The following is a 14766-nucleotide window of genomic DNA, read 5'->3' on the forward strand; positions in this document are numbered from 1 at the left end:
ATCCATATGGTGGGTAAGGGAGAATCTTTTTTTGCCTTAATAAGTTAAATCAATAAAATGTGCTATATAAGATTTTGGGGATGATTTCTTGCCTATAAAACTCCAACAATTCACGAAGCCTAATAGCTCATCACATGCAAATTGTTCCAAAAGTAGCTTGTACCCAAAGTCTTGCTAAACTTTGCTATGGGATGCATATGGATATAGTATGGGTGGGAAGAATGGGCCCAAATGACTGTTCTCCCGTCAATGTCTTTACCCCATATTTGTGATGACATCTGCTGGGATAAAGAAAGATCTTAGAATATCCAGTGGTAGGGACATTGAATAATATGGCTCTATTAACAGAGAAATGCAAAAGAAAAATGTGACATATTCCACTGGCTTCAGTACAAGTTATTGGAAAGAGTAGGGAGATGATACTAGGGTATGTTGAATAGGAATCATGGGCTGACCTGCCTTATTTCTTTGAAAGGTCATCTTAGTTTCATTTCACTTTTTCCAATATTACTTGTGGTTTCCTGTGGTTTAAAAAGGTCCCTGTCTCCTCAGGCACATTGAAAACCTATATTGGTTTCCCAAAGCACACTCAGAATCATGTACATTAAGATATATTCCCGGGCGTTTGGCCATTTCCTTGGCAACCTCAAAAGCTATTATACTTCTTAATGAATCGGTTCTACATCTTGGACAGAAAGAGATCTGACTCCCCTTCATCATGATTTGAGGCTACCTAGTTTTATTTCCATCAAGATTTTATTGCGCTCCATAAACTTGAGGCATGTTATAATCAGAGTTCCTGTACCTTAACCTTCTGACTGGCCTCTCTCCTTTCCATTGATAGAACCAACCACTTTAATGGTTGGGGGAAGTCAACAGTCCACATAATCTCAAAGAATTTCCACTCTCAATAGGTTTACTGCCTCTGGATTTTCATACAAAATGTTTTTTTCTGATTGATAATCCTTAAATAACAGATCTTTAGGTCATTTTTCAACCCTCCCATTCATCATTCATATGCCCTAAAATTGCCAATCAGCTCCCCATCTCCAGTTTGTAAACTGTGTTTTTAATTATTGCAGTTTTAGCCTCTAGATAAGGGATCTCTGGACCCTCAAATTCTTTGCTCATGGCAGATACAATAATCTTGAGAAGGTTATGTCCCTATAGAGTGTCAGCGACCCAGACCCTGTAACAGCGAGAACTTGAAAGTGAAACTGATCATGAACAAAAGCAAGACTTTGGTGTCCCCACAGAAAGAAATTTGAAATGTAAACAAATAAGAGTGAAAAGTAAATTGGATTTCTAAATGTTAGTAGTTGAAAGTGGTGTTGTTAGAATAGATAAGGACAGTTGTTGTTGTTTTGAATATGATTTGTAAGATGACAGTGTCCCATGGAAAATATATCTACTTATCATGCCCCTGTAGTTAATTTTTGAAAAATGTTGACAAAAAATTTCCATAGTAATAAACAGAGCAGAGATTCCATTTGCTTTATTGGCTGTTACATGGTTTGAAATGTTGAACAGGATGTTAAGAGCTTTCTAACTATTGAAGCAAGAGAAATATAGAGAGTTGTGGTCCCACTGACAGTTCTGCAAACCCTTCATTATTTAAATAATGGACATACATGCTAAGGAAATTAAAACAGTGGTTTTCAACAGAGAAGTGGAAGGTGAGACTAAAACTTATATCTCCTGGTTTCTTAGGTGATTGTTTCTACATTTGAGCTAAAAAGGTGCTACTGCTCAGCTTCTCTTTCTTCTTCGTTCATCCTATATAAAGAACAGACCTAAATAGATAGTTCATTCATATCCTTTCATCAATGTCCATATAATTTCTGATTTTTAGTTACTAAAAGTTACTGTAACTATTGATAAATGTCTAAAAGTAGACAGACCCTAGTATTGTTTCTATACTTAATGAGCTATTAACCATTGGCTATAGGGGATTCAGAAGTTACTGAATTACTGCTAATGCATAGTGTATTAGCTCATTCAACTAATAGCTAGAATAACAACATTGGTGGTAATCCATGTTTAGAAGTTGAGAAAGAGATGTTGTCTAAGTAGAGGACTGGGAACCAGAACTCAGTCCTAGTTCTGATACTGATTTCTTTGTTGACTTTAACCTCTCTGTATCAATTTCCTCATCAGTAAAATACAGACCTCAAAAGGGTGTTGTGAAGCTTAATTAATAGTAAATGATTGTAAGCACTTGGAAGATGAAAAGCAAGTATTTAAGTGCCAAGTATTATTATTTCTGTTGCCCCTCTTTAAAAAGTTATCATATTTGTGTTAATGAATCACGTAATGGGAGAACTCCTGATTCAGCAGAAAACTTAGTAGCTTTGCTTTACCTTTTAAGGCTTAAGCCTTGTCTGCACTACAAACTTTGGTCAATGCAAGTTACGTTGGCGTACAGCTCCTGAAGTTTGTATATTGCTCAGGTGTGCGCATACTTGGCTGTTTCTGTTGCTGCTGTGCATACCCACCAGGATACAAATTACAGTGCACTGCAGGTAGGTATCCCAACATGCTGTGTTTTGCCATCAGGCGCCATGCCTTTTGGGGGATTTTTGCAATGCATTGTGGGGTAGAAATGAGTTGCACAGGCATCTCTGGGAGCTAGGGGCCAAGTTCCCAGCATGCAACTTTCTTTATCCCGTAATGTCATCCATAGCTCATCTTTTAAAAGGCTGTGCAGCACTTAGTGTCCACCTCCTCTGACAGAAGCATGGAGCCCACAGACATGTGCATATTTTTATGAACACTGCAAATACAGGATAAACGATTCTCCTGTATTGGCAGACCTGTAGGAAGTACCTCAATAACAGGGACATGATGATTTCTTGGAAGACAGTTTGCTGAGGGACCTAGTGAAAAACAATTCCAAGATTGTTGGTGGCATTCATGGAGCAGCTGCAGATGGTGGAGCACCGCTTCTAGGCCCAAGAAACAAGCACTGATTTGTGGGATTGCATTGCAATGCAGGTTTCGGGCAATGAGCAGTGGCTGCTGATTTTTTGGATATAAATGGCCACGTTCCTGGGTTTGTGAGCTGAGCTCACCCCAGCCTGCCAGCCACAGGGACACCAGAATGAGCAGTTCATTGAGCGTGGAGAAGTGAGTGGCAATCTCACTGTGGAAGCTTGCAACATGGGATTGCTATTGGTCAGCAGGAAATCATTTTGGAATTGGAAAGTCCCCAGTGGGTGCTGTTACCATGCCAGTGTGTTGGGCCCTTACTTTTCTCCTACACAGGACTGTGACAGTGGATAGATTTGCAGCAGTTGGGTTCCCAAACTGCGGTGGGGAGATGGATGGCACACACATCCCTATTGTGGCACCAGCCCACCTTACATTAGAATATGTCAACAGAAAGGGCTACTTTTCTATGGTTATGCAAGCATTGGTAGATGACCAGGGATCCTTCACTGATATCGATGTGGACTGGTTAGCGAGAGTTGCATGGCGCTCGTATCTTTAAGAGCATAGGGCTGTTCAGAAAGCAGCAAGCAGGGACATTCTTTCCCAACCAGAGGATTACCATTGGTGATATTGAAATGCCAATAGTGATCCTGGGGGAATCCAGCCTAACCCTTGCTCTCCTGGCTCATGAAGCTATACACAGGCCACCTCAACAGCACCAAGGAAAGATTCACTTACTGGCTCAGCAGGTGCAGAATGACTGTTGAATGTCCCTTTGGTAGATTGAAGGGACACTTGCAGTGTTTACTCACTAGATTTGGATCTCAGTGAGAAAAATATCCCAATGGTTATTGCTGCCTCTTGTGTCATGCATAATCTCTGCAAGGCAAAGGGGGAAAAGCTGCTGCCAGGCTAGAGGGTGAGGGGCTGTCTGCTGACTTTGAACAGCCAGACACTAGGGCCATTCCAAGAGCCCAATGCAGAGCTGTGCAGAGGAGGGGGGCTTTGAAAGATCACTGTAACAGTCAGCCCTAGTAGTGTGCTGTGCTTGCCTGTTGTCAGACTTGGAGCTTTGGTGCTGTTAGGAACATGTGGTCCTTGCTGTACATTTACAAGTATTGTGTGCTTTGAATATCACTACGCATTCTGCAATATGCATTGTAAACTAATAAAGATAATTTTGTTCTCTAAAAATAGAAATCTGTTGAGTGCAAAAACACTGTGGAAAAGCAACGTGCAAAAAAAACAACAGGCAATTCAATCCATATTTTTAACATCAATTAATGGAACAGAACTTTAAAATTGGAAAGGCAGCGAACATTTCTGTTCATTTCAGTGCACAAATGTAGCCCACTGTAGAACACACACAACGTGGTTTGCTCAGATCAGTGTATGCAAAGCTGTGGCTTTCCTTGTTGTCCCCCCCCGGTGTGGAGTGGTAGGGGTGGGTTGTGTGGAGCTACTACCATGGAATTTTCTAAGGACTGCAGAGGTTTAGGGAGTCAGGGATTTTTGGACTTATTGGTTAATCAGGGTCTGCACCATTTGGGGGTTAGCTGTCTGAGAAGAACCATTATCTCCTGGTGCAGCTCCTTTTCCTGTTGGGGCTCCCGGGTCTTTCTTCTGTCTGCTCTTTCCTTCTCTACACCATCTGCTCTGCTGGCCCTCCAAACCCTTTGTTCACGGTCTGATGCAGCACGGGCTTGCAAGATATTGCTGAACATGTTCTCCTCCTCACTGTCTGACGTTCTGTGGGTGTGGAGGGTTCCCCTCAAGGCCACAGTGACGGCAGTGGCTGATAAAAAGAGACATATGTATCACTGGATTTACAGTCACAACAGAAAGGGGCAGTTAAGTTTCAAAACTCCCTTCCCTTACGCCCATAAAATCTTTTTTAAACACATACGTATTCACATTTCATTAAATAATACAATTTTAATCTCTATTCCAGGTATACAAGCATAGGGCAGTGGCACTCAGTATTGGCACTGTTTTCCACAAGCTGTGGTGGCTTTAGCGGATATCTAACTAAAGCAAACTAAAGCAAAAAGTTAGATCTTTTTGCTTTCATCCATGTTTTGTACTTCTTTACCTGCATCCTCTGTGCAATATTTTAGTAGAGGTCCACGTTTCTATGGCTAGTCTGTAGCTCTGGTTGCACAGCCTCCTCGCCCCGCAGCCCCAGGAGATCCAAAATTCCAGACTGGAGCGCATCTTGTGTGTGCAGCTGGCATGGTCTGTTGCACACAATAAGGAAGAGCTGATAGGTGTGCTCACCAAGTTGGGCAATCAGGAAGAGGCATTTCAAAAATACACAGAGGGCTTTAATGTATATGGGGTGTGGGGGTAGAGGGGAAGATGGCTTCCGGTCTCCACAATCTCTGACTGGTGAAATTTACAATTGTGATCAGAGTGGCCACTGTCTCAGAGAATGAGGCATTGTGGGACAGCTTCCGGAGGACTGTTAGGGTCAACACAAGTCATGCAGTGTCCACACTCACTGTGTTGACCTCAGTAGGTTGATCATGGCTCTGTGTCACTTGGGAAGGTGCTTCTAGTATGTTGTCGCAATGAGGCACTTACATCAGCTGGAGACAAGTTGAGTGTAGACACATGTAGATATAGGTTGACACCAGGCGACTTCTGTCAGCCTAACTTTGTGGTGTAGACCAGGCCTCAGATGAGATCTACACTAGAAACTTTTGTTGATATGATCATGTTGAGCAAGGGAGGTGATTTTTTACATTTTTCTACTAGCTAAAGCCATAGCACAGGCACAGGTATGTATACTGGCAAAAAGAGTCTTTTTACTGGTCGAGCATATTTAATTGAGGGAACTGCTATAAGCTACACTGGCCAAAGTATCTTTTGCCAGTATAAGTTGTGTCTGTACTAGGAGAGTTTGCCGGTACAGCTATACAGGTGTAGCTATTCTGGCAAAGATTTTCTAGTGTAGAATAGGCTTAAGGACTTATTTACAGGGAAAATTTACTGGCATAACTATACAAATGTAATTATACTCCTGCAATTATATTGGTTTAACTGCCTGGATGGACTCTCTTCTGAAATAAATTATCCTGACAAGAGGATTTTTTTGCTGGTATAACTTCATTTCTATTAAGGATTTCATCAGCGTAGCTATATCAGTTAAACATAGACCAGGCCTAAGCATATGTCTTCACTGCCACTGCAGCAGGCATCAATGCAGCGGCGTCGATTGAGAGGGTCTGTATAGACCCGCTCAGTTAATTGGAGAGAGCTCTCCGGTAGACTGAATTAATCCACCTCCCTGAAAAGGTATCTCCCATCAATGCAATGCTGTGAAGACGCTGCATTACATGAACGTAAGTACATCAACAAGAGATACACAAGCTATGTTATGTGGCTTGCGTATCTCCCGTCGACTGCCATTGCCAGCATAGACTAGCCCTGTGATGCCAATCTTGCAAGCAGATCAGCATGAGCATGTCTTCGTATCCATAGGGAATCCCAGTGACTGTCAGCAGCGCAGTTCTAATTGCACTTTTGGGATATAAGGGGCGTATTCCTACCATTGATAGTTCAGATTCTTATATATAATGTACTTGTGATTAATTTTTTTTTGTACATTAATATTAGTATTACTTTTTTTAGTGTAAGTTCTATTTGGTAAGGCTTTGTTACCTTGGTAGGATAATGTCCAGAATCTGCTGGACTCGATGAAGATCCAGATTAAAATGGATCGGTAAGGTCAGGAGAGGTTAAAGGGCCACTTTCAGAGGAATGTTGTAAAGAAAAGTCAATATTATTTTTTTTAAAGGCAGTTGTTTTCATGGGGTTGGAGGAAACTGTTATTGGTGTTGAAATAAACAAATAAAGGTGTTACTGGTGTATAAAATTTTAAAGAGCCCTAAATTTTGCTTTTGTGTCGAAATCCTGAGAGCTGTTACAAAATTTGTGACAGAAAATAGTGGCAAAAGAGTATTCTCCTGTGAATACTTGTGAACTGTTAGTTTTGTTGGGCTACAGCTGTTGCTGATTGTGCATGGAATTTGTGCATGGTGGCTTTATTGAATGGTTGCCTCAAAGCGCCTTATAGTGTAAAACAAACAAACAGAGATAAAAAAGTGACTAAAAAACTGACACTATTTTACTCCATATATCAGCGTCCTGCATGTTTCTGATCTACAATATAGATCATACTTCACTGCCACATGCATCATCAACAAAATTATCAACTGAATTCTGATTGCAAAATCTTTATTACTGACATCAGCTGGCCTAGTCTTGAATGATGGTAAGCATTACAACTCTTACTGACTTGTCAGCAACTTCTAGTGACTCAGGAAACTCCCAGAGTGGCAACACACTTCAAGATCGGGCCTAAGTAAGGAGGCAGAAAGGCAAGGATCCGGAAGGAGATGTTGATAGGCATAACAGACTTCTGATTGTTGAACACTGCTCTGGAGCAGGATCAAGCCTAGGGTAGGGAGGCAGACAAATCGTATTTATTTTTCAGATCCAGGTCGAATTTGCAGTGTTGGAAGTTAGAGAAATCATGTTTGTACTTGTAAACGATGAAAAACTGAAATGAAGTAACTGAGAGAGAATAAATATTGAACCCATGATGTCATTTTTACAGTCTCTCTTCTGACAAGAACTACACTTTAATATTGAGTGTTCAAAGGTCTGGTGAGGGATTTGGGATCTTGAAAGGAAGACGCTGTGATTTTAAAACGTTGCAAGATGTGGTACTTTCTGCATGAGGTCATGTGACCTTGCAAGCCATCTAGCTTCACTAGGCAACAGTCAAGAGGAGGACAGGTTTGTAGATGAGGTTACTGCTACACTGATGGCGGCAAATTCGCCGCTGTCAGATCGATTTCTCTGGATCGACTGAGCAATCAATGCAGACCTGCTCAGTCATCCAGAAATTGACATACTAAGACCAGCTACACAAGTAGCATAGTGCTGCGTCGACTGGAACAGCGCAGCGCAGTGCAGACGGAGCACAGAAGAGAAGCTCGGCAGTCGACAGGAGTTACGCAAGTTTTTTGTGTACTTTGCGTAACTCCCGTCGACTGCCGCCGAATCTCACAGGTAAGTGTAGACATAGCCTCAGACATCAAGGAGTTGATTATACAAAGAGTTCAAGGATCTAGAATGCAAAAGGGCAAAAGACAACGGTGAATGGTAGCAAAGGTTCTTTAGGCGTAATAGAAAAGGCCACGTTCAAGGGACATTGTCACGCTTATGTAAAAATGTATGTATGTAGTATGTTCTATAGCTACAAGTAGCTATAAAGAAGGAAGTTAGGAAAATATTACTTTTCAGCTTGTTTACCTTGTGGATTTGACAGCACTTATCTATAGTCATTTTCACTCTTTTCCCTGTATAGTTAAGACTCTAATAAACATCAACAAGAGAACAGAAAAATCCTTATAAAATAATTTATCAGTTTTTTAAAACAATCAGAATATGCTAATTAAAGGGTACTTTGTTAGCAACTGGAATATTTAAAAATTAGTCAGTATAAAAAAATGCAAGTTGACAGTGCCCCTCTGAGCAAGATAAATGGCTAACTATTCAGTGAAGCTGTCTAACATATGCTTAGTTCTCTGAGAGCTTAAGCGTTCAGGAAGACAGAAAATAAATCCTCAATTAAGGCACTTGTCAAAAATAATCTGATCTGTGATGAAGAATGGGGTAAATGGATAAATAAGCTCTTTCAGAGCAGGGGCCAAGTTTGCTTATGTGTCTCGTGCAGCTCCAAGCACACTGGTAACAATAAAAACAATACAAAGATAAGTCACGTGATGTCATTTCAGAATTTGGTACTTGCAAATGGATATAGTGTGATCTGCAGACCTAGCTCAAAGTTTTGTATGGCTTGTTGTCTTTGGAGATCTGCACTTCAGTAAAACACTCATGGTTGGCCTGTGTCAGCTGACTTGGGCTGCAGGGCTATAAAATTGCAGTGTAGACATTTGGGCTTGGGCCAGATGTTTGGGTTCCAGAACCTTGGCTCCAGCCCAAACCCAAACATCTAAACTGCAGTTTTATAGCCCTGCAGCCTGAACCCCATGAGCCTGAGGACTTGTCTATACTTACAGCATTGCAACTGCGCCACTGTAGTGCTTAGTGAAGATGCTACCTATGCCCACAGTAAAGCTTCTCCCTTTGTTGTAGGTACTCTACCTCCCCGAGAGGCGGTAGCTTTCTCAGCAGAAAAAGCCCTCTCGTCAGCAAAGCACTGTCTACATTGGGGGTTAGCTCAGTATAACGAAGTTGCTTGGGTGTGGATTTTCCAACCAATATAAGTTGGTAGTATAGACCAAGTCCGATTCAGCTGATACAGGCCAGCCATGGGTATTTTATTGCAGTGTTGACATACCCTTTGGAACGAGACATGATAGGTGATATGTCACACAGTAGATGGATAGGCTATTGACTAGGTTGAATGAGTCTTCTTGGCCTGGGTTGAAATGGAGAAGAGGAAGAGGATTGAAAGTCTTATTGAACAAGTGTGAGCAGGTTGGGCAAGTCACTTAGCAACAGAGAGAAGGCCAGTATTGGATGAACAAGTACATGCAAAAAGTCATTGTAGGTAAGAGGGGAGCATACAGGTTTATGAATTAAAGAATATTGCATGCAGGAGAGAACTAAAAAGTACATAGGTTAAACTAAGGAATGCTGCATACTCACACAAACAAAGGAGGATAAAAGCCAGGTTGCATTAGAAGTTGTAGAGTGATTTTTGGATACTGTATGTAGGGGACAAAGGTTCAGTGGAAGGAGATACTAGTGGGGCTACAACTAGTATTGTGGATCAAAGAAGCAGGTATTGATAAACTGGGTTTTTGTCTGAGTGCTCCCATTGTGAAAATGGGGGGCAGATGCCATAAATAGACACACTTTCCCCAAAGAAAGAAGAAACTGTGAAATGGAAGTGGCCAAAGATAAAAGGAAACATTAAGCAGATATATTTGCAGTCTCTCTTTGGAAACAGAGGAGGTATCAATGAACTAGCGAAAGGCTACTGTTAAGAGACATTAAGCAGGGGATGTAAGGATTATGCAGGAAATTACAGGTTTGTAAGTTTGATTTAAACAGTGGGGGAAGATGATAGAAAGCCTAATCAAACACATAATAGAGGAACACCTACAAACTTTGGATTTAATGAAGGATAGAGGGCACAGATTCACAAAAGAGGGATCATATCTAAAAATTTTGATGGACTATTTTGATGAAAAAAACCACAAGCACTGACAGAGGAAGCCATGGACATAATTTACCTGGATTTTAGAAAAGGGTTTAAAACTGTACAGCACAAAAGACTAATCTGTAGGGTGAATAAGTATGGCATAGGGAGAACTACTTTATTTGATTTAAAAAAACCTAACTTGGAAGGCATAGGAGACTTGTGAATTGAAGCAGTTTAGGTTGGAGGAATGTGAATAATGGAATGCCTTAAGGATCATTATTTGGGCTGATTTTGTTGAATTTATGCAGCATATCGGTAGCATGGAAGAAAGAACAAGTAGTAAGCTGATGAAATTTACTGATAATACAAAACTGAGGGAATGTCAGTACAAAATAGGCAGGTGATAAAACTCTGAATGACTTGACAAGGAGGTGGAGAATGGGCAAATAAGTAGCGTTTGCAGTCCATTTTAGTGTAGAGTAATGAGGCAAGGGAATAGAAAAGAAAAAAGAGACTATATACCCCAGATAGTCATACAACTTAGAACACTACACAGAAGGGTCTGAATAAAACTGTAAATCCTCAATTATAGTATTTATTAGCTGTATTGTTTTTAAAAGAAAGTAAAATTCTTGGACACAGAAATATTGAGTATCGATTGGAAGAAATTTATTCTCCCATTGTATAAGGAACCAGCAGAGGCCCATTTGTTATAGAGTGCACAGTTTGATTACCTTTATAAAATAAGGATATTGTCGAAACTGAAATTACAACAGAGGATCGTGACAACAATACAGGGGGGCTTGCTGATTCTAATTATTCAAAAAGGGTAAGGAAATGCATGCACATGTTCTTTGTGGACTTAAGGGCCTGATCCAAAGCTCACTGTCATCAATCAGAGTCTTTCCATCGCAATGAGCTTGGGCCTGAATTTGGGGGCTCTCTTGACATATACACATTGGAAGGGCATGGAGAAGAGAGATGTATTGCACAATGCCTTGGTCAAATACAGTAGTTTCTCTGTATAAGGTTCTTTCTTACTTTTCTAAAGCTCCCTTTCTCTCTGGATCCCATTCAGAAGTTCTCCTGGTTTATCCACATTTAACTATGCAAAACACTTGTTATCGAAGAGCTTATTTAAAGAGATGGAGAACAACATAAAAAACCAAGGAGGCACAAATTTAAATGAAAAGGGAGCTAGATGTTAACAAAATGCAGATGCAGTTATTTAACAAACCATCAAAGGTCTAGAGAGGTCCTGTTCAGAGAGGCATCTAACAGTTCAGTGCTCATCTGAACTTAGCTAAACATTTAAGGTTCCTTTCAAAGTGCAAGTCTTTCAGTAACCTCCCTCATCCAGAGAAAATTCAAGCAGTGTCTCTGCTGAATCCCTTTGCTACATTTCCTATGTACCTAAAATTACTTGTGCATCAGATTAAAACTCAGCATATGGCGATGCTGCCAAATCTGCTAGGCCCTGGACTGGGGTCTTTGACCAGAGGCTATTTTAGTGAAGGGTTATGAGGCGCTTTAGAGGGCCAGTTGTGTCGGTTCAATAGGAAGGTGGAGCCAGAATCATGTTAAAAATTAGAAGGAAGAGGTTCATCCTACACTCCAACCCTGATGCAGCATGTGTTGCTATTCCCAGCTGTGGAATGAATTGCAATCTGGCACAGTTTAGAGCAGCCTTGAGTCTGCTGTAGTTAGTCCAGGTACTGACTTGGCCTCATCAAGGTGGGCATGTGGAAAGGTGATGTGAAGCTACTTTTGCTCCCCATCCTTCACCCGTCAGAGCACTGATTTAGCACAGCTTAGGGTCCAGCCCGTTATTTGTCATTGACTCATTGAATTTCTGAAGCCTAAAATGAAGAATTGCTTCCATCTCTTAAGTATTTTGGTAACAAGATTTTTAACTCACAACTCCTGCTTTGTCTGAATTATATCTGTATCTGCAGCCCTGTGGTTTAATATGTTTTCATGAGGCTTAGATGTAAAACCAAACTACTATATCACCAACTTGTTGACTTTTTAGAATGGGATGTTCAAAAGCACTCAGTATTGACCTAACCCTTCGTCTTACATTAAATCAGTGGAAATTTAACCACTGCTCTTTTAAAAATCTTACCCTGAAAGTTCATAGATTTACAAAAAGAAAAAAGTATTTTTAAAAAATGAAATCAGGTTAAAAGTGAGAAATTAATATTGATTAATAGAAACAAAATTTTCTTATAGTTGAAAAGCCACTGAACACCTTAACAAAAGTATAATTGAAATCTAGAAAATCACAAAAAGACCATTCAGAAAAGGCAGAAATTAAATTGCATTAAGAATAGTCATAAATAAAGATCAACTGAAAAAAATTGTATTTTTGATAGCTACACCCGGTCAGTATCAGCAAACAAATAAGAAAAACTCCCTCTTAACCCTCAAACCTCAAAAGTTTAAAAAAAAGTATTTAGAAAAAGTCTGTTTAAATAAGTAAATTAATATTTACTCAAGAATACATAACAGCCACTGTAGGGTCAAAATGGTGGTGGTTTCTTTCTGCTTGTCCCTATTATGTCTACTTCATTGCAAATAGAGTCCAAAAATGGAGGGGGAAAATGCTCACAACATTATTTTTCTATGTTTAAGCAAAATTTAATTTCAGCTATTTTTTTCCCAACCAGATCTAATAATTTAATAAGAAATTGCTAAATATTAATAAACATGTGTTGGCTTTTTCCATTGTTTGGAAGGAGGAATAAAGGCTTCTCTCTCTCTCCTTCCCTCCCTCCCTCCATGCAGACTTAGCCATGCCATCTTGCAAATGTCTAAAGGGACCCAAGAGACTCATGGGTTTTTTGTTTACAACCTGATCCTACATCCAATGAAGTCAATGACAGTTTTGCCACATTGACAACAGTGGGAGCAGGATTGGGCCCTTTGCAGTGAAAGATGACTGTTTAGAAATATAAAAAGTATGGAAATAAGTCTGTGATGTTTGTTCAGCACATTGTGAAAAGGACTGTTTTTGATCTCTTAAAATCTAAGATCATTGTTACACCAGTTTAGACACTTCTAGATAAGTATATGCTGAGTTAATAAAAGTTGATGGTAATATTTTAGAAGCTGTTTGGAGACTGAAAAAACCCCACTGTTTGATCTATCAACAATGACAAAAGCATTCTTTTCTTTGTGATAAAAGAAAACATCTATGTGGATCTGCAAATATGTCAAATCATTGTGAAGATGCTAGTAAGTGCTGGTATATTTTTGTTGTTGTTGTCAAGTGATTTTATTCTTTATCATTAGACTTCAAAGAAGGAAAAAGTGTGTTCTGTCATCATATTCATCAGTCATAATTTTTGTAGACAATTCTTGACACACACTATTTTTTACTGTGCTAACAAGAGAAAAGACCAGCCATTAAGTTTATGTGTCTTGGTTTTTCAACAAAGTCACATATCAGGAATAATACTAGGGGTATGCTAATAAACAATATATAATGTTGGCCAAGTGGGAGTAAGAAATATTTTCTAACTAGTTCTAAAGGGAAACAATGTTTTTTAAAAAAAGAGAGTGATTGTTATTTACGCAGTTGTTCTATATGTCAGCATCAAAAGCCTCTTGTAAAGAGCTCACCATAATAAATCTTTGATCCTGATTGTCATTATTTACAGGTCTCTGCTAGGTTTAGATGTAGTATAGCATGTTCATGTTTACCTCCATATAATAGTAAGGTTTTAGACAGTGTCTTTTCAAAATGCATTTCTGCAGATGATTTCAATGTCGCTATATACAGTCATAAAATAGGGAAAATAACTGGACCATCTTAAACAGCAGACCTTGCAGGTTTTATTTGTAAAACTGAATGAAAACCAGACTTGTTTTCCAAGTGTATGATGATTTCCTTTCTTCAGGCAAAGCCTTGACTTGGTTAAATTGCATGAAGTTTTCAAGTTGGTTCAAATGAAAAACAGCCAAGAAATCTGTAGTTGTTTCCATTAAAAACCAGCACAGCACATTTTGTTACTGTCATTAAGAAAATTAAAATAGTCACCGATGGCCTCAATTTATTTCTGAAAAACAAAAGATTTGTAAAGGGAACCCTGTAAGCACCCCGTAAGAACAGACTGTTGTTTCAGGACTGACTTTGCTCATTCAAGTAGTTTTCCATTTAGTTTGGAAAGGAAGCATTTGTTCAAAACCCTTTGAATTCCTTTCAGAGGGCTTTGGGTTGGAAAAGCACAAACAGAAACTTGAGGATACATCTACACTGTGGCTGGGAGCCTCCCAGCGTGGGTAGACAGACTCGCGCTAGCAGGACTTGAGAACCAGAGCTCCAGCCCAAGCTGCAATATCCACACTGCTATTTTTTGAGCACTGGCTCAAGCCCTGCTAACGCAAATCTATCTAACTGGGCTGGAAGGCTCACTCACTGCCACAATGTAGACATTCCCTTTGGTTAATTCACTTTTCTGAGAGGCGGTAGGTAGGCTGATAGAAGAATTCTTGGGTTTGAGGGGTAATGGGATTAGAACACATGGATTTTATTTCTGGCACTGCCACTGCTTCATTATAGGCCTGATCCAAAGCCCATTAATATCAACGGAAGGACTCTAATGTGACCGCTTTGCACCTTGATTTACAAATCTGTAAAAACAAGCATG

General features: G+C 39.8%; 1 protein-coding gene across 7 annotated transcripts in view; it reads left to right on the forward strand.

Annotated features, from left to right (window-relative positions):
- The window catches only part of ZNF521 (zinc finger protein 521), a 258352-nt gene that overhangs the window by 112169 nt on the left and 131417 nt on the right, over positions 1–14766 (forward strand). The window lies entirely within an intron of this gene.

This window comes from Emydura macquarii, unplaced genomic scaffold, assembly GCF_026122565.2.
Source record: "Emydura macquarii macquarii isolate MOO-44397 ecotype Brisbane River unplaced genomic scaffold, CSIRO-AGI_Emac_v2 contig_212, whole genome shotgun sequence".
NCBI classification, from domain to species: Eukaryota; Metazoa; Chordata; order Testudines; family Chelidae; genus Emydura; species Emydura macquarii.